This window comes from Serinus canaria, chromosome 28, assembly GCF_022539315.1.
Source record: "Serinus canaria isolate serCan28SL12 chromosome 28, serCan2020, whole genome shotgun sequence".
Classification (NCBI taxonomy): domain Eukaryota; kingdom Metazoa; phylum Chordata; class Aves; order Passeriformes; family Fringillidae; genus Serinus; species Serinus canaria.
This window is the reverse complement of record NC_066341.1, coordinates 1,235,007-1,255,006: the sequence shown is the minus strand read 5'-3', so window position 1 is coordinate 1,255,006 and position 20,000 is coordinate 1,235,007. Positions and strand designations below refer to the sequence as shown.

The following is a 20,000-nucleotide window of genomic DNA, read 5'->3' as shown; positions in this document are numbered from 1 at the left end:
ATGGCTGAACTCTGCTCCCAGTCCTGCCTTGCCTGGTGGTTTTAGGAGGGTTTGAAGAAGGTTTTAGCATCCCTTGGTGATGGAGCTGAGCAGCACGTCCTGCTCCCGGTGTTCCTCTCTGCCCCTGCTACCCCAGAGCGTTTTGAACTGCAGCCACCGGTTGATTCACTGGTGAACTTTGGCAGATGCACAAATATTTATTGGGGACTAAGCTGAGATAACCAAAGCACGTTGTCCCTGTGCTCACCCAGCTGAATTTTGGGACCGTGGTCCAATAGATGTGGATTCCCAAATCACCTTCCCCATGCTGCTCTAAAACCAACCGTGAGAGAAGCAATCCCTTGGAAATGAGGGTTAACCCGACCCCTTGGAGTTGCTATTTATTGAAATAACTTTCCAGCCTTGGCTTTTGGAGCAGGTTGTGGAGATTCCTTCATCTTGCTGTGTTCAAAGCATGAAACACAAAATGAAGGCTGTGCTGTCATTACAGGGTCTTTAGGGTAATGCGTATTCATGCTGACTTGAGAATTGAAAGCTGCTTGCAGGTGTCAGGAGGAGAGGAACAATCCGCCTTTCCAATCAAAATTCATTGAATTATCTCAGAGCTTTTTGCATCATTCCTCCTTGCCTGTAACCTGTTTTTTCCTGTCCTATTAATTCACTGATGCTGTAGTCCGTCAAAATTGAGGCTCTTACGACATCGGGAGCATGAGTCGGTGACATGACTGAGTGAATCACAGGAGGCTGAGAGGAAGCTCATGGCACACGTACGGCTCATCAGCAAAAATGGGACAGGATCTGCAGAACACCCTGAACTGCTCAACTCCTGCTCAATGTTCTTCACGTTGACCTGAATGTGGCACCTCCCATGGCAAGGAAAGGGACAAAGAGACACTGAAGGTTTTGCACGAGGAATGTTTTGGCCCGTGGCGGTTTCCTTTCAATTATTTAGGGAAGCTTTTTCTCTCAACCATATAGCATTTGGATCTGCTCAAATTATAGATTCATCTCTATAGTTTTCAAACGGCATTGGAAGGAATTGTCTGTAATTTACATCTAAAGTGACGTACAGTTGCTATGGGATTTGGTGGCAAATTATAAACCCATTATGCTTTTTTTTTTTGTACTGGTGGTAGCAGACTAAAGACCTAGGTCTAATTGCTGATGTGCCAAAGGAAAACAAAGTTTGTGACAGAATCCTTGTGACTGATAGGGCTTTTTTTTTTTTTAAATCAAACGTGATCTGCTTTTTATCAGTAAAACATACCTTACCATTAATTGGAGAGGTTGAATTTGAATTAATAATTTTTGCTCTCTGGCAATACAGGGGGAAGCAACCTAGAAGATTAACCCTTTATGTTATTTATATGGAGCTAGGTTGCTCTTTTATTAATTCAAGTGGGATAGTTTGTCAGTTGTGGCAGCTGGATTGGTGATTGTGTTCCTTACCCAGCAAAATTAAACCCTTTCTCTTTTTCAGCATATTCTGATTTCTTACTCCACTTAAACAGCAGAAAGAAAAGCCATTATAATATCTTTTTAACTTCTGTCTGAAGCATAGAAGTCTCTTCAGATCAATGTGTCTCCCAAGGACCGTGGAGTGGCTCCTGCTGGTCATCTCAGAGTGATCCTCCAACATCAGGGCTTTTCTGCACCTGTGTGAAGTGCTCTGTCCTGTTCAGTTGGTTTCTGTCCTGGTGCAGCTTGGCACAGAGCTGCTGGCTGTTGAAACAGTTCCCTTGCGTGGTGCTGGCTCTGCTGGGACAGCAGCAGCGCCTTTATCGCTGCCGAGGGAAGGAGGGAGGGGTCGGAGGGAGCATTTGAGGTCTCCTTGGTAAATGGCCGTGTTATCTCCCGAACGATTTGCACGTTTCAGACCATTTAAACTCTGCCTGTAACTCGTAAGCAGAAACTTGTGAAGCGTCTCCAAATCCCTGGTGTTTGTGCATGTTGAAAAATGGGAAGGGACAGACTGCATGCGTCACTCCCCTACTAATTTGTGCCAGCTAATCCATGGGAGAAGAATACATTTTGGCTGACTTAGTGGTTTTGCTGCTAATGCACAGGAGAATGCGTTTGAATGGATGGAGTGGCTGCACGGGTTTAGGTAGAATTTGAAGGGATACCCTGTGTCTGGGATCCTGTGCTGGGTACCCTCGTTTGGGATCATTTGTTTGGATTTTTGGGAGAGGAGGAGTTGGGAGGGAGGGGAAGGTGTTCCTCACTCAGCGACACAACGTCAGGAAGGTTGGGATAGAGTTACCTGTGAATAATTAAGGTTGATGCTGGTTCTGGAGGAACCATTATCTGCAGTGAACTTAATGCTCATGAAAAGACATGCTGATAACCTGAACTGTGCTAATATTTCATCCAGGGTGGATACACAGGAGGCATCACCAAAACTGGGCTTTGGTGTTCAACGTGCCTTAGCTTGACCTAGATGAATTATCCAGGAAAGGAGGTTGGATTTGCTGATAAGTTTTCTGGAGTAGCTCATGTGTTGCTTAGAAACATCCCATGTACATAAGGCAACTTTTGCACACCCTGGTAATCTGGTATTGCCTTCTGGCTGGGGATTTTGGGTTTTTTTCAAGCATTTATATATTAAAGAACGTGCTAAACCCCTCAGCAGTTGGTTTGCTGAGTGCTGTGTGTATTCCTGCTGTACTGGGAGAGCAGACTTCCCAAAATCCAATCCTTTCTGCATTACAGTCTAGAAAAAACACAGCTCCGTGCACTTGGTCTCTCCTTTCTTTACATTGGACTAGTGCCTTTTTCTAATTTAAAGAAACCAGCATTTGTTTAACCCAAAAAGAGGTCAGCACTGGTGAGCAGGGCTTGACTGAGCTGCCCACCTCCACCCACCTGGAGACTTCCCTGGTCTGGTCCAGTCTGACCGTGGTTAACCCCCTGCTCCCCCTCTGTGCAGAGATCACTTCAGTGCAGATTTTTGTGGAAAGCTGAGATATTTCTCCTTTTGGGCTCCATTCTGTGCTTTTGGGTTTAATGGTAGACGCAGACTTTGTCCTTGAGGTTCCTGTCCACACGTGATGCAGTTCAGCAGGTACCACAGAACTTCCTGAGAGCAACCAATTGCCTAAATCTCTGTAGTATTTAGATTTCATCAGCACAAACATCCTCTTGGCTACTTAGCCCTGTATTTTGAGCATATATGAGTTCAGGCATGCTTTGATAAGAGCAGCCATGTGGCAGCTGGGGCAGGTTCATGTGGGATCAGTGATGGGGAGACAGGAACAGGTCTGGAGGAACTGGGGCTGCCCCAGCCCTGGAAGTGTCCCAGGTCAGCTTGGAGCAACTTGGGATAGTGAAAGGTGTCCCTGCTCCTGGTATGGGGTGGAATAAACTGGATTTAGTGATTTTTTTTTTTCTCCAACCCAAACCATTCTGTGATTCTATATGACATTTAAGCTGATTGTTGTAACTTAGCAAGGACAGATGTGTGTTACTTAAAATCCTAACAAGGATTTTAAGGAAGAAACTCCAGCTCAATCCATATCACTGTGCCCACAGGATCCATATTTTCTACAACTGAGGTGGAAGAACTAATTTAATCTTCCTTCTGTATTCCTCCCCACTGAGGCCCATTCTGCGATGGGCTGCAATCAGTGTGTTACGTGCCAGTTGTGGTTATTTGAATCATATTTCCACATTTCAGTGTCTAGACTTTATGTTTGTGTGAGTTTTGTTGTACCTTTCCAGCTCCGGCGCTGATTTCAGTTGGTTTTGGCTCCTGGTTTCTATGAGAAAATCAAACGGGCTGTGTTTCTGCCTTTCCCAGTCCCCAAAAAAGAAGGCAACAAGGCAGTGGGTAGAACTTGGTTTTATAAGCTCTTTTGCCACCATTTTTCTGTCTTTTGAGAAAAATCTGTGTGTGGATGAGCTGGGTTCTGCCATTTGGTGGCCAGCAGGTGAGAGCGAGGACAAACCACTGATGGCTGCAGATAAATCTCTGCCTGCTTCTTGCACTGAGAGAAATCTGCTGTGAAAAAAGGGATGATCTTGATACAGACCAGCAAGGCTGGGAAAAAAACGAATGTGCGGACGTTTTTGGTAAAAAACAACTTTATAATCCACAGAAGGAGAGCATTTATTGAAAATTAAGCAGCTTTTTAATTGATTGCGTGCACTGGGCTTCGTTTTTTTGCCAGCACTTGTGGATATTGGGGATGATGGATGTGGCTGTGTTTGTTTAGTGAATAGGAGGGTTGGTCTGTTTGTGATGCTCAGAGAAGCTGATAACGACACCAGACCTGGATAACACGGACCTCACTGTGACCAGGGGGTAGAACTGGCTTCAGAATTGTTCACAGTAATACTGACTTGTGCAGAAAACAGTGTGGAACCCTGAGCCCAGGCTGTTTTCTGTGCTCCTGGTATATAATAAAGTGTATTATGGCTAAATCAGTGAAAGGAAATAATGTTCCCAACTGCTTGTTAACCTCTAAAGCTTGCTGCCTTCAAATGTGAAAGGCTTAAGCGCAGCTGAATTGCAAGGAAATCAGGATTTTTCAAAGGGAATGCAGAGAATAAAAGCAGTGGTTCCAACTTCTCTCTGCACCCCTGGTGTCACTTTGGGCTCCCTCTGCTCCCCCGGTGTGTGAGGTGACCCAGGGTGCTGCCAAAGCCGTGGCTTCACCTCTTCCAGGGAGCTGAGCAGTGTCAATTCTTCCATTCCTTTCCCATCCAGGATTCAGTGGATGCTTTTTGGAGCCCAGCATGGGCGGAGTAGCAAGGAAGCAAATTTTTCCACCCTGCCTGAGCTTGGGCAAGCGGAAATTGTGCCTTGGAAGCCTTATAAGGCCAGAGAGCCGGCTCTGGCTGGGCTCACCTTGCCACCAGGATGCTGGGGAAGGGAGCAGCCCTCGCTCCCAGGAAGAGTTTCAGAGCCTTTGAAGTGCTCCCTGTGCGTCTGCCACTTGCCAGAGGGACGGTGTGGCCGCCCTGATTAGGTGACAGCAGCTCATTAACTGCCTGACTTTTGTGGGGCTCAGGCAGCCGGCCCCAAACGGAGGCGGAAATTCGTGATTCAGAGTGAAACTGCTGTAAAATGAGGGAGCTGGGAAGGTCGGAGCCTCTGTCACAACGCGTCTTCGTTTTCTTCAGCAGCATCTGAGGCAGATCCTGCTGACTGCAGACGGTGCCGAACAGGACTTTGCTCTGAAACGAGAGTTCCTGTGGCATTAAAATAGATTTTTGAAAAGCCTGGCAGCACCTGTTTCCCTCTGCCGGGGATGTTCAGCCCTCAGAGCTGCCCGAGCCCCAATGGTGACCTCTGCTTCTGCTTCTCGCAGAATTAAGAACAACTTCTGCTCCCATAAATAGTCCCTTAAGAAGTGCGTAGGAGCTCTGTGACCAATTTCTTTTGAAAAGTGCTTTCAGTGACACTCGTGGCTGTGACCTTGCTCGCTGTTCCCACCCCGTATCCTTGCAGGGCAGCTGTGTATTGATGGGAGCCTGGTGGTCCTGGCCACCAAGCTCTGCTTCCTTCCCTCATTTCATCAAAGCTTAAAAAGAACCTTTGGTTGTCTGAGTGTTCTGTGGGGAGCTGCTGCTGCTTTTCCTGCTGCAAATCCCAAATGCTTCCTGCCTCCTTCAGGTCTTCATTCCCTAATGCCACTGAGGTGGCTAAGCATCTGAAAGCTCCCGTGTTCCTGACACATGTCCCAGCTGCCAATCCTTGTTTTTATTCCAGAAATAAAGGGTGGTTTTCCAGAGGAGCCTTGTCACAAACCAGTTCTCCCAGCCTGGAGTCCTGGAGCTGGTGGAGAGTCCCAAAACACCCAGCTCTGCTCAGGAAGCGGCTTGGTGTTTAATCTTTGCAAATGTGGAAATGGGAAGAGGGAGGCAGTAATGGATAAAGTAAAACATATTTAACCTTTAGGGACGTGAATGGGATATCGTGGATGTGTTTGGAACAGGCACTGGGGTTGACGTGGAACGTGGTTGGTGATTAAAACCAACAGCAAACATTTTTCTGCTCATGAATTACGGACTTTGTTCTTAATGCATTAAAATCTAGAGCACTTTGGGGTTTCTTAACGTGAAGGAGGAGAAGAAATAGATTTATTACCTGGAAGGTTTGATGTTATAGTTCCAGGCATGTTTCCACAACCTTCCTGCAGCCATTTGGAGCTGTACCTAATGTGGGTGCTGCCTGCATTGGGCTGCAAGTTTGAGCTCTCTCATACAATTAAAGCCATTTAACTGCATCTAAAGACCTTTTACTTGTCATTAAGACTAAATTTACTGACGCTGACAGCAGGAAGAAACACATTTACCCTAACTCAGATGGGCTAAGAGAGCAAAACGCTCCAGCTAACCATGACTTGCCTGGATTGTTAAATTTAAACCAAAAATTCTGGTCAGACAATTAAGTGTCGGCTCAGTGGCCACACCACTTCTTTTGCATGTGTGAATTGGCTGAGCTGCCTCTGTCAGGCAAGAGAGATTCTCTGTCTGAACGTCTGAATTCTCTGAGGGTTTTTGGGCTCAGACCTGGGCAGTCTTTTCGTGGCACTGTGGTCTCTCCCTGTTTGGTCAGCAGCCCTGGTATGTTTTTCCTCTTCTTATCTGAAAATTTTTCATGTTTATTTTTGGAATTCGTTGTAACCTGAACTTTCTCAGGTGTCCTTGCGGAGAGCAAAGAAACATCTGACTTATTTTTTCGGTAGATTTTTGCCAGTTGAGAAGAGTGTGTTCTTTCTTTTACTGTTTGTCGCTTTATTTTTGGAGCAGGTTTGTTACTGACCAGCCTGGCAGTGCAAATACAGAGGTAGCTGAAACAGTGCAGGTTCTGTGCTCCTTGCTGAAGTAAAGGCAGCACCTAATTTAACTTCTTCAGGCAACTGCCTTCATTTTTCTCCTGGAGAAAGCATCCCTGGGAGCTGGAGGAGCCTGTTAGCAGAGGGTATGTAATACAAGGTTCTGTCATGGTAGGAAATCTAGAGAGGTTCTCTTGCTCGGTATGTTCAGCTGGATTTTTCTTGGGCAGTTTTACTCAGTGATAAGATAAAACCTGAAATATTTGAGTGCTTTATTGCTTTGTCCCCTGTGGAGATGGCAGGAAGTTTGGGTGACAGCCCTGCTGAATTCCAGGTGTCTGTCAGGTTGTGTTCCCTCTGTCCTGGTTGGCATTGGAGCACCTCTGTTTGCCTGGAGGCCAAAAGAAAATGTGTCTGAGCATCTTGCTTTAGCTTTTGAGGTTGCTCTGGCTCGTGGGGTGTTGCTGGTGGGATTTCTCTGGGATTCCTTCAGCATCTTTGTCTCAGCCTCTTCCAGCAGCACCCTCTGTGACTCCGTGAGGAACATCTGAAGATCATCTTCAGCAGGACTTTCTCAGACTATTAATTACTCTTCCTCGGAGTGTCAATAGGATATAGCTGGGCACAAGGAAAGCAGAACTGGCCCAGGCTTGTTTTCCTGGGCTCAGCAGTGTGAGATCTGTTCCGGGATGGTTGAACGGGTTCGTCAATCTGATCTCTCAATTGTCTTTCTATATTTTCCTCTTGCAAGAAAAGGAGTAAAGCCCTGTGGAAGATAAGGATCGTTCTGATGTTTCAGCAGCTCATTTAAGCCACCTTATGAGCACATAGGCAAGTGAATCAGCCCCGGTGTCTTAATATGTCCTAAAATAAATGAGACTTTCGTAAGCAAATTCGGTGGGTTTGAACTGCTGTATTTTCATTAAAAGATTGCAGTGGAGAAAACGCTCTTTAAAATTCAGCCTCGGGCTTGTGTTGTTCATTAACTGATAGTCACTCCTGTTTACCTTGTGTGATAAGTCCCATGTTAAGAATGGCCAGCAGTGCTGATGCCGTCACAGTTGCCCTTCAGAGAGAATTGCTCTTTTTTTTTTTGTTTTATGGCTCGTTTTCCTGACAGGTGGGAGTTTTTTTGGAGCTCAGATAAATGCAAACAGCCACGAAGTACCTCTCCTAATCATGGAAAACCACTTGTTTGGTTTTTTTTTTTTTGCTTTGTCCTCCTGTTCTTAGCAGCTTGGTAACGCTGTTGTCGGTACAAAGGTCATTTAAAAATCTGACATGTCAGCCCAGCAACACACTGCTCCTTAATGAGGCTTAAAACCAGCGTGGAGCTGCCTGGTGGAAATAAATTTGGAGCTGCAGAGGAGAGGGAGACATGTGAACAGCTTACAGGGATGGGATCACCTGGCTTTCCTCACAGCAGCCCCCCCTCCCCGGATCTCTCCTGGGTACTTGCAGTTCTCTTGCATAAAGGGGTTTAATTTTTTCTCTTGTTATTCAAATGAGCCCAGGTGTTTGACAGCACATTTGTGTTCTCAGAAGAAAAGCAACGAAAATACCTCCTGAAATCCAGGCACGGTGTTTTTGAAATGATTCTTTCCTGTGTTTGAGGTTTTCTCTCCTCCTCAACTTGGCCTCCTGCTGCCCCTTTCAGGAGGTCCTGCAACTCCTCTGACCTCATCCCCACCTGGCTGAAGCCCTCCTGTCCCTCCTGCTCCCCAGGATGTCACTGAGCCCAAGCCCTTGAAGCTCCCTGTGACGCTCCCTCAGTCCTTTGAATGTCTGAAGGCTTTTCCTCTAATCCTGTTCCCCAGCACTACTGGAATTTCAGCACCTTCAGCCTCGCCTCGGTCTTTTCAGCTCTTTGACTGTTCTCCAGTGAAAACTAGGTCAGAAACAACCGTCAGCTTCTGATATTTCACTATTCCTGTTTTATAAGTTGTAACCCAGTGTTGCTGTGTTTAATCTCTTGCTTTAATTTTCACGTATTAAGTGTCTCAGCTGGCTCTGCGTGAGCAGCCTGACACAGTAAAACTGCTCCAAATAACATCTTGGCTGGAACAGCCATGTTACCTTGATGGGGGCTGAAAAGGTGAATTACCTTTTTTTGTTATAGACAATGCTGGAGATGCCAAACTGACAGATTTTTCCACCAGCTCTCTCTTCAGTGTACATTTGCTAACAATTTTGGAGCTGTACTTAGGCAGCTTCTCTTTGTGCCTGTGTGGTTTTTTAACCTGATGGGTGAAAGAAAAACAGCTTAAAAACAATAATAACAATAATTGGAAACCCACAGGTTGCCCAAGAACGCAGCAATGCAGGTATATTGGAAGGCATTGAAGAGATTTATTTTTAACTGAGTTGTAGCTGACTGGATCCATTCAGCTTTTTTATAAAACTATTCTTGGAATGGTGCTTGAAGTCTGAGCTGAGGTGCCTCAGTGTTCAGTGAAATCCACCTGGTGTAATTCAAGAGTATCCTTCTTCCTTTCTCTTAGGCAGACTTGGAGCCAGCCAGTGTTGGAATCCTTGGGCATTCCAGCATAAATGGGATTTAAATGAATCCTTACTTTTCAGTCTAACTTAAAGGTTGTGGTTTTACAATTGTGCCTGAGCTGTTGTCTCTGAAAAGTTTTTTCCAAGTTGTTTATTAAGCTGTTCTTAACACACTTTAATTTTCTTCCTTCATGTGTCTCCTGCTGCTCTGTGGTTGTTTTCAAGGATCCCCATCCAGGCACAGGGTGGGATCGATTGTTGGGGTGTCTGTGCAGGATTCCTTGAGGGGAATCCCTTCCAGCTCAGGCTGGTCAGTGATTCCACGATTTTCCTGGGATTTTTGAGGGTCCCTGGTTGGCAGGTCCCAGCTGGATCCAGCTCTTTCCATCTGGGAAACATTACCTGTGTTTGAAATGCTGAAATGCTTTATTCAAGGAGCACTTCTGGAGGGGCCAGTGGAACAAATCCCAGCCCTAAATGTGGCTCTGTAGTCACTTCCCATCACTTGTGTGGCCCTCAGCCTCTCCTGGAGGAGCTTGGGTGTTTTAATCAGTTCTGGGAGCTTTATTTATCCATGCTGGGGATGAGGGGGAGTTGAGATGTGCTATCGTGACACACTTCTCTGTCTTAATTTGGGAAACATTTTCTTCTGGCACTTGGGAGTTTTGTACAGTGCAGAAAGAAAAATACTTGTAGTAGATCCATTTGATGCAGCTGATCCTGGAAAGGTTTTTAATTATTTTACCCTCTGAGCCCCAAAACTGTATTGCTGCATTGCTTCAGAAAGGCTAAATTCAGGGAAAAGTGTCATCTCCAAGAGGGACAGCAGTGAGCTGAGTGATTTGTGTGATGGAAATTTGTTCTTCTTGTCATTTCCACAAGGTTTTTTGGGGTTGTTGCAGAGGTGGCCGCATCTCCAGCACCTCAAAATCAGCAAACTTCCCTCTTCTGCCACAGACAGCGCAGAGGGCTTCATTCAAGGTGTCTTGTTCAACAGGAATGACTCTTAAAATATTAATCTGAGAACGTCTGACCCCCCTGAATCCTCCAGGGAAAGCCAGCACTGCTGGTCACCTTTAGCAGAGTTGGGAATTTTGGATGATTCAGTTTCCTTCTGCCAGTTTTGTTGTTGTGGTGTTTTTTTTTTTTTTTTTCCCCTCTGTCCTTTGCCAGTTTAACAGGATCATCTGATAACTCCAATAAAACACTGCTGCAAAAACAAGCAGGGTTGCATGCAGGAGATGATTACCCAGGGAATTTTGGGCATGGATGTCTTCATGGGATTCCTGCCAAACTGAGGTCTCTGAATTCTCTTGCCATGCAGATGTGTGCAGATGCTGCAGGTACTGCTGGGCTTCTCTTAGAGGAACATTTAATATCATGTTTAATATCACGTTTAATATCACATTTAATATCATGTTTAATATCACGTTTAATATCACTTTTAATATCACATTGAATATCACATTACATTGAATATCACATTGAATATATCACATTGAATATATCACATTGAATATATCACATTGAATATATCACATTGAAAATATCACATTGAAAATATCACATTGAAAATATCACATTGAAAATATCACATTGAATATATCACATTGAATATATCACATTGAATATATCACATTGAATATCAATTATTAGTACTTCCAGTATAGGGAGGCAGAGCAGGAAACTTCATTCTGCAATAATGTTTTTTGTTGAAAACAGTGCTTCAAAGCAAATCCATGTGTTTGAAAAACAAATCTAAGGGTTTGCTTTGCTTTGCCTGCACTTTAGAAATACCAATATTTACCTTCCTTTTTCCTACCCTGTCTTTAATTTACTGTAACTGTAAAAGCCAGGCAGTGCAGCTCTGCAAGAGAGGGACACACTCGAGCCATGTGAGCAGACTTAAATTCAAAATTAATTTTACTTCAGCCCACTTCTTTCCTGTATAAGCAACCTACTCTAGATTTGCTACTTTTAATAAGGGATGAGCTTTGGGATTTGTTCATTTAACTCTTCCTCAAATTAGTTGCAAGTCATAAAACAATAGGACTTATTTCTAGGTTTGTACTTGATTATTTTATCTTTTTTTTTTTTTTGTTTAGCAATGAATTTGCCAGCACAGCATTAACTTTGGAGGAGAGCTTTGGGAAATGTTGTTGCAACTTGTTTTATGCTTTCCCACTTTTACCTTTTATTGCTTTTAGTCGGAGTTAGAGGAGAGAAATCCCTTCAGGAAAAAGGGTGATAAAAAGAAGAGTTAGTGCAGAATTCTGCTGATTTCTGGTGTGCTTGTGGAAAAGGGAAAGGGATCCTTGAACCTCTGTCTCAAGGAGGACAGGGCAAGGCTGAAATAAAGGTAAAGGTGTTGGAATGGACAGTTCTGCCTCAAGAATGCAGCACTGAGTAATGAAATTAAAGTAGCTCTGAGGGCTGCTGGTTCTCAGTGTCAGGGAGGGTCTGGAACACCCTTCTGGAGGGAGTAACGGATGCAGAAAATCCACTCACACAAAATGAAACTTCCTTTTCAGGGAGATGCAGTAATTGTATCAAAACTGGGAGGTTTTTTTACTTACAGGAAGGAAACTCCTGGGTTATTACACTGAAAAATGGGCACCGTGTTCTGTGACTTAGTAATTCTTTCATTCTAGAAGCTTTTAATTGATTTTGCCTGCTTTGATCAGTTCTAAACACTGGAAGCTGCACAGGGATGCAAAGGAGCTTTGTTCCTTCCAAAAACCTTTCCTCCCTAAGCTTTTGGAAGTCGTGGGAGTTGGCTCCTGGTCCTCTGACAAAGCCTCCCTGAGCAGCCCCATCTTGTTAATAGTGGGATTGGTGGGAGTTTGTCAGATTAAACTGCAGATAATCATCATTACAGCCCTTGTGGCAGCCTGGTGATGAGACTTGATGATTATTGCTCTCCTTAATGAGCAGGTCTGCCTTAACTCAGGCAGAAGCAAAGAGGGAAAACACCAAGTTAAAAAAAGGAGAACTGTCCCGTTGGGAAACGTGCCCGGAGTCTCCCAAGCTGGATTCCCACAGGAGGCCAACTCCTGCCTCTGCTCTGAGATCTGGAGCCCTGGCTGAGTTAATTGGGAGCCCATCATGCCACAAACCCTCTTTGATCTTTTCCTCTTTCTTGGCTTCCCCCCGACCTCAGACTGCTCTGCTTTTGGGGTGGGTTTGAAGCCCTCTCAATTTTGGGGCTGGGTTTGGAGTCCCCTCTGGTTTTGGGGCTGGGTTTGGAGTCCCCTCTGGTTTTGGGGCTGGGTTTGGAGTCCCCTCTGGTTTTGGGGCTGGGTTTGGAGTCCCCTCTGGTTTTGGGGCTGGGTTTGGAGTCCCCTCTGGTTTTGGGGCTGGGTTTGGAGTCCCCTCTGGTTTTGGGGCTGGGTTTGGAGTCCCCTCTGGTTTTGGGGCTGGGTTTGGAGTCCCCTCTGGTTTTGGGGCTGGGTTTGGAGTCCCCTCTGGTTTTGGGGCTGGGTTTGGAGTCCCCTCCGGTTTTGGGGTGGTTTTCCTGTTTTCCATCTTCAGGTCCCATCCAGCAGTGGGGTTGGGTGTCCAGGAAGCAGCAGGGAATCTGGTGCCTGACTGCCCATTCCAAAGGGAATAAAGATGTTGTAGCTCTTGAAATGAGCCTGGACCTTCTTGTCCTCCTGCAGTATCTCCCCATACCCTGGCAGGGGATGGATTTAACTCTTTAGTGTCCTCTGCATAAACAAGCTGGGATTTTCTTTGGAGACAGAGCATTTCCTCCTTGCAGCCATTTCTCTCTCTGTGTGTTCATATTTATTGCAGAGCAAATCCCTGTCTGTGCTCATGAAGGAGTTGCACAGTTCTTGTTTCTGCAGTGCCACAGAAATCTGGGAGCAGGGATTGCAGGAAGGCATTTGGTGGTTCCTGCTCTGGGGAAGGGCTCAGCCCAGTGGATGGGGCTGCTCTGTTTGCCAGAGCCAGGCTCTGCTCCAGCCAAACAAAGTCTCCTGCTCCACAGTGGGCTGAGCAAACTCCATACCAATTCACAATACTTTAATTATTTCTCCAAGGATTTGAGCCTCCTTTTAATTTTCTTCCTGAAAGGCATTGCCTAAATTGCCTCTGTGCCCAGCTTTCCTTCCTGGTGGAAAACTACTGCACCTTGTGCTGGCCAAACATCCTGCCTTGATGGTCAGGAGCAGTGTGGTTTGTCCCAGGGCTTTTTGGGGTGTGTGGGGAGCTGGAGCTCCCTTCCTAAACCCACCTTTCCCAAGGTTGCTGAGGATGACCAGAGGATCAGACTGCTGTCTGTTCTTTGGGAGTTTTAAAGTTTTGGTTTTTTCCTACAAATACAGAGAAATCATCACTTAATGCTGTGCTAGGAAGCAGAAGATTGCTTTGAAGCACTGGAAAGTTTTACAATTGAAATAAAAAAAGTTTTGTTGGGTTTGAGCAAGCTGGGATAGTGGCAGTGTCCCTGCCCATGGCTGGGGGTGGGTCTGGATGAGGTTTAAGGTCCCTGCCAGCCCAGACCATTCTGTTATTCCATGAAAAAACCAGTGGGAATCTGGCAAAAGTCACCCTGTGCTGCAGCCTGTCACCGAGGCTGGAGAGCCTCCACCTCCATCCCTCATCCTGAGATTTTGGGGTGGATATTTGGGGAGCCAAGGGGTTCATGTGTCCCAATTCCACCTCCTTCCCCTAATTCCTGCCTGAAGCAGCTCTGGCACTGCCCAAGCAGAGCTGCAGGGCTGGGGCTGCCTCAGCCATGCCCAGCTTGGCTCTCTTGGAGTCCCCAGCTGAATTCTGCAGCAGGGACCCAACAACCCCACTGCCTTTTATTCAGGAGGAGCTTTTTAACCTGGATTAGCTGAGATCAGAAGCTCCAGGCATGCGAGAGAGAACAGGCTGCACGGCTGGCTCAGCTCTCGTGCCTGTGGGGTGACATCTTGATGACAGTGGAGTTTAATTGCTCTCTGCTTTGCTGATACAGGCTATTGTCCATTTAGGGCCTGGCTTTGTGCTGTACAGGGCAGGACTAAGCATTCCCATTAGGCTACAGTTTGGGTTTTAACTTAATCATGTGTCTTACTCTCTAAACTTTGCACAAAGCTCGAGGTTTTCTGCATTTCGTGTGGGACCATGGCTGAGATGCTCAGTGTGTGGTGATGGCAAAGCCTGCTCCTGATGCTTCCTGGTAAAATTGGGAATTTTATTAGAAGGGTGAAATTCTGTAACTCTGAGGAGCTGGGAGTGCTGAAATTCTGTCATTTTGGAGATGAGAATGGTGAAACTCTAACTTTGGAGCTGGGAATGGTAAATGAAATTCTGTAAGCTTAAGGAGCTGGGAAAGGTAAAATTCTTTAACATAACCATAAATTCCAGCAAATCAAGTTGAGGAGTTTTTTGAGCTGACATTTTAAACTCCTTTCTTTTCGATCTTATAGAAACACACTCGATTTTTAACCCTGGAAAATTAAACTACTGAGGAAGCAACATTTGTGCTGTAACAGCCCACTTGAAATGATGCAATTATAACCAAAGAAGCCAGTGTGCCTTTTGCAGTTTAGCAATTAAAAACTTTCAAACATGCAGCCTAGCATTTTGGCTGACATAAAAGCTTTTGAGCATTTTATTGCTGCTTGTACTTCTGGGCAGGATTTGTAGGTGCTTTAATATTATGGTGATAATGTATCCATTAATGCCTATTAGGCAAATGATAAATAATAAATACAAACTACAGTTTAGAGTAATTGGTGAGAGTCCAGCTCTTAAACCTTCATCAAAAGCACCTTTTTAATAATTATTTGTGTTAAAAACTGGAGCGTTCGCTTCTGCCCAAAATAAATTCTTTAAATGTTGGGGAGAGGAAAATGAGGGGAGTCTGTGAGAGCACTGAATCATCAAGGTGATAAATGGGATTATCTTGGAGAGGAGGAGTGAGCAGAGGTGTCCATGGGGTAATTTGGGGATTGCAGCCTGAGGAGCTCCTGTCACTCCCTGGGGTTTGCAGGATCCCATCAGCCTCCCTGGAAGGACGTGGGTGACTCCTGAATCCTCCAGCAGCATCCCCATGGCTCACCTGGGCAGCTGGCACCTCTCTTGAGTGGAAAGCCTCAAACAGTGGGTGGATTTACATGGAATTTCCAAGGCTCTTTCCATGAGAATGTTGGATTTGAATAGCAAAACTGTAATTTTGGAGTCGCAGCAGACTCCATCCCATCTGTGCTCAACTTCAAACAGGATCCTTGAGAGGCCCCAAATTGCAGATGGAAATTGTGTTGCAGGGAGACTGTGTTTTAATTCCACAAGTAATAGATGGGACATGAAAAAAAGGAATATTCAGGAGGCTTTTTTGGCTGCTGAGTTTCTGGGAGGAGGTAAATACAAGCCTTGGAATAGTGGAATGTCCTGGGAGCAGCCTCAGTGGCTCTCTCCTGGGCCAGCTTGGGCTAATTGGCTGCCAGCAAACCTCACCCAGCCTCACTTGGAGCCGTGGGGCTGTTCCAGGCTGTTCCTTTCCCCTGGGATTTGTATTTCCAGGCTGTTCCTGTCCCCTGGGATTTGTATTTCTTGCTGCTAATGAACTCAGGGACTCAGAGGTGTCTCCTGGGATGGGATCTTCTCTGCCTTTGGACTCTGGTTTGCTTTGCAAGCTCTTGGGGGGGTGTTTAAAACAAAAATATAAATGGAAAATGAAATCTGGGTGGCTCTGCAGGAGCTGTTTCCAGGTGTGCTTAGACAGAGGATCCTCCTGGATTTGGGACCTTTTTGTCCCACCCTTGGGCCAGTTGTGCTGGGAAGCCAGAGGAAGCAGGGGAGGGAGCTTTGCCTATATTTGGACCTTGCTGTGTGGGCTAAAGAAACATAAACCAGTCATAACCAAAGAATTAAAGAGGAACCTGGAGTTTGGGGGCATTACAGAGCCTGAAATTGGTGCTTTTAAAGCAATTTTTTGTTGTTCCCATTTTTGTAAGTGCTTCCTGAGGTGCAGCAGCTTTACCTGGGCACTGGTTTTACCTGGATTTGCCATCCCATTAATGCCAGCCCTGCTTAGCAGGATTTGATAGTTTCTCTGAATATTTATTGGAATTCTTGCTGCTAATTTTTAATGTTTGTAAGAAGTTTTAAATTCTGGAAACAATCCCCTTGTTCCAACACAAATAAGGGTAAGTTTTCAGTTGTTCTCTGGGCATTGGTGGCTCTGAACATCCAACAAAACAAACACATCAATACTAAGTTTAGGCAAATATTTTCCATAAAACCCAGCCTGCAGTATAAATTCCAGTAAATACATGACAGAGCTTCCCAAAATGATGTCTTCTTTAATTATCTGTATTTCCCTGAAGAAACAGAGAGGCTTCCAGCTGGTTCCTTGACCTGAGTATTTCCAGTGTCATTCTGATCCTGGGTAGGACCATCCCATCCACCTTTTCCTCTAAAGGTGTTGAAAACCTTTTGCCAGCTTGAGCCCTGATAAAATCATTCCTTTTACATTCAATTCTTCCATATTTTATTGACACTTTCTTATTTTTTCCTCAGCTTCCACGTGCCAGACCTGGAATATTTAAGTGTGAGGAGCTGTTGGTGTTGCCACCACCTCTGTGAGCTTTCAGAGCCTCTCTTGGGTTTCTTGCTCTCCTCTAGCCTGGGGAAACTCAAGGATGAGCAGAATACTGTGATAATAAAAGCCAAATATCCTGTGGGAGCTCTGGGGATGAGTTTTGGGGTTTTTCTGGTTTAATCTCATGACTTTTGAAATAATCTTACGGTATGTGGAGGAGTGACAAAAACCACTTGGGTCTGTGGGGTTTAATTCATGGTGGCATCCCAGAGCAGAGCTTTAAGGGCTTTATTTCTCCATCCTTCCCAGGGAATCCAGCAGGAGCTGTGGAAGGCAGGGAGCTGGGCATGGATGTGAGGAAGTTCTCTTTCCAGATGGCAAAAAAAAAATGCAATTTTATGGAGTAGATGCTGGGGTTGGAGCCAGGCTCTTTCTGAGGGTCTGTTTGCAGTCAGGATGAGAGGCTGAAGCTGGAAATTCCAGTTTGGGTAGATCCCAGAGGTGCAGCTGTGGTTTGGATGTTCCTTTGGGAGTTATTCCTGCAGAGCTTTGGGGCTGCAGCAGGGGCCCTGCTCTGGCCCAGCAGCTCCTTGTGGGACCTGGCAGCCTCTGGAGCTTTGGGAATGCTTTTCCAACCTTCCAGCTGCTGGAACAGTGGCAGGGCAGGAATGGAATTCCTGCAGCTGAGGTGTGTTTAAAGGGGCTTTGGAAACTGCAGGTTCTTGTGTGGGGTTCCCCACAGATCCCAGGAATTGTGCTCCTTCCAACTCCCCTGATCCCACAGATCCCAGGAATTGTGCTCCTTCCAACTCCCCTGATCCCACAGATCCCAGGAATTGTGCTCCTTCCAACTCCCCTGATCCCACAGATCCCAGGAATTGTGTCCCAACTCCTCTGATCCCACAGATCCCAGGAATTGTGCTCCTTCCAACTCCCCTGATCCCACAGATCCCAGGAATTGTGCTCCTTCCAACTCCTCTGATCCCACAGATCCCAGGAATTGTGTCCCAACTCCTCTGATCCCACAGATCCCAGGAATTGTGCTCCTTCCAACTCCCTGATCCCACAGATCCCAGGAATTGTGCTCCTTCAAACTCCCCTGATCCCACAGATCCCAGGAACTGTGCTCCTTCCAACTCCCCTGATCCCACAGATCCCAGGAATTGTGTCCCAACTCCCCTGATCCCACAGATCCCAGGAATTGTGCTCCTTCCAACTCCTCTGATCCCACAGATCCCAGGAATTGTGCCCCTTCCTGTGTGTTCCCTGGCCCCACAGATCCCAGGAAGATCTCAGGAATTGTATTCCTTCCATCCACCCTCATGGATGAGCTGCAGGGATGAGTATCTGGTACCTGGCATAAAACCTGCTGCAAATACCTGAACTGTGCTTCTCTTCCCTAAATCTTTTATCTATATCAGCTGCTTTTAAACCCAGAGAGTGTCCTGGAGGGATAAAGCTGGGATTCATTGGGAGGGGATGAGGTTGTGCCCCTCTGCTTGGACAAATCTCTCTTGTTTTCCTCATGTTTGAACACAAAGGTGAGGTTTCATCAGCATCCTGGATTTGCCAGGGATTCACTGCAGCCAGGGCTGAGGAGGAGGTGACTTGGTTGGGTTGGGAAGGCACAGAGCTGGTTCCCACTCAGAAGGGATGGAATGACATTTCTAGGAACTGTAGCACAGGAAGTTCAGTCATGGCATCACTGAGGAAGAGCCATGGAGTGACTCTGAGGTGACTCTTCAGAGAATGACAGAGGGATTTTGGAAAGGGCAGCAGGGCTGTTCATCCAAGTGAAGATCAAAACGGAAATGTGGATTTAATTTGGTTTCACGTCATTCATCTGTTCTCTTTTATTCTGAATGGAGGTGTCCATGCAGGGATTTAATTTCACCTAAGAAAGATAGTTAGAGTCACATTGTTAATTAGTTCAGGGTGTGCAGTTTGCTCTCCTCTCCCATGAACACCCTGAAGGAGCTGGAGCCAAGGAATTGGACATCAGGGGAGGCTCAGGGATGGTGCTGCTGAGACCCCAAAAGTCCTTCCCTGCCTCAGAAAGGGACTGGAGTTTGCAGTGTCCATCCAAATCCATCTGTGATCCCCTCTGGAGCCTGCCTGGGAGTTCCAACACTGATTTTCCTCCACAGGGATCCCAAACAGGCACAGGCAGAAATGCTGAATTTTGGGAAATCCATCTCAGCTTTGCCATTGAACTTGCATAAAGCTGATGTTACCCACTTAACTTCAGAGCAGTTTATTTGTAGATTGTGGGATTTATAAGTTCTGTAATTAAACCATGTCTGATTTGTGCATCAGGACTTTTACTCCACTTCCATCCTCCTTACCCCCTTTTTATTCCCCTTAAAGAAGAGCAGAACTTCCCAAATCTGTAATTTGCTGTACAAGAACCACATGGGTTTTTTTTGTTTTTTTTTTTTCCTTAAATCCAGATTTTTATCATGTTTCAAATGCTTGTTTGCTCAAGTATGTTCCTGTGAATTTCTGGACAAGGGGAACAAAAAGCTGGCCAGGCTGTGCATGAACAGTGTGCTGTGGAATGCAGTGTCGTGGCACTCGAGGAATTCAGTGATCTCTGTACCAAGAGCAAGATGTTGTTTATTGGTGCTTTTCTAAAGGTTGTTCTGGGTCTATAAAATTCTTTATCCAGCACTCAGGGAGTGCTGTCAGCTCTGAGCCTGTTCCTGCTTTCCTCAGCATCATAAATGTCCTGTAATGATCCTGGGTGTGATGCAGAGCTGGGGAATCCTACTGGATGGGCTCTTCAAAGACTCAGACTCTGTCTTGGGCTGGGTTTATCCATCCAAGTTTTGTTAGGTTTGTCTGGGCTAAAAGGATTTTTATTTTGCTGGTGAATTTATCCATTTTTTTGTTGATGTGGTGCCTGAAATTCTTCACAGCCAGGCTGGAAAAGTTTTATGAGGGATGGTTAATTCATGAATTCCAAGCTGTTTAACTCTCTTGCTGCTAAAATTTAAATCTCTGTTTCTCTAATCCATTGGAAATTGACACAAAAAGCACAATCCAACTCACATTTTGGGCTTGTTTTCCCAAATTCCTGCTGGTTTTCCCATGGAAATGTGTCCCCCATACACATGACAACATTTGCATTTATAAATGATGCTTCCAACTTCTTTATAAATTCTTCTGTCCCTTTGGAAAGC

The 20,000-nt window shown here is 45.6% G+C and overlaps 1 protein-coding gene across 2 annotated transcripts in view; it reads left to right on the top strand.

The window, feature by feature from the left end:
* ELL (elongation factor for RNA polymerase II) overlaps nucleotides 1-20,000 on the top strand; it is a 50,649-nt gene that overhangs the window by 3,728 nt on the left and 26,921 nt on the right. The gene's annotated exons all lie outside the window — the stretch shown is intronic.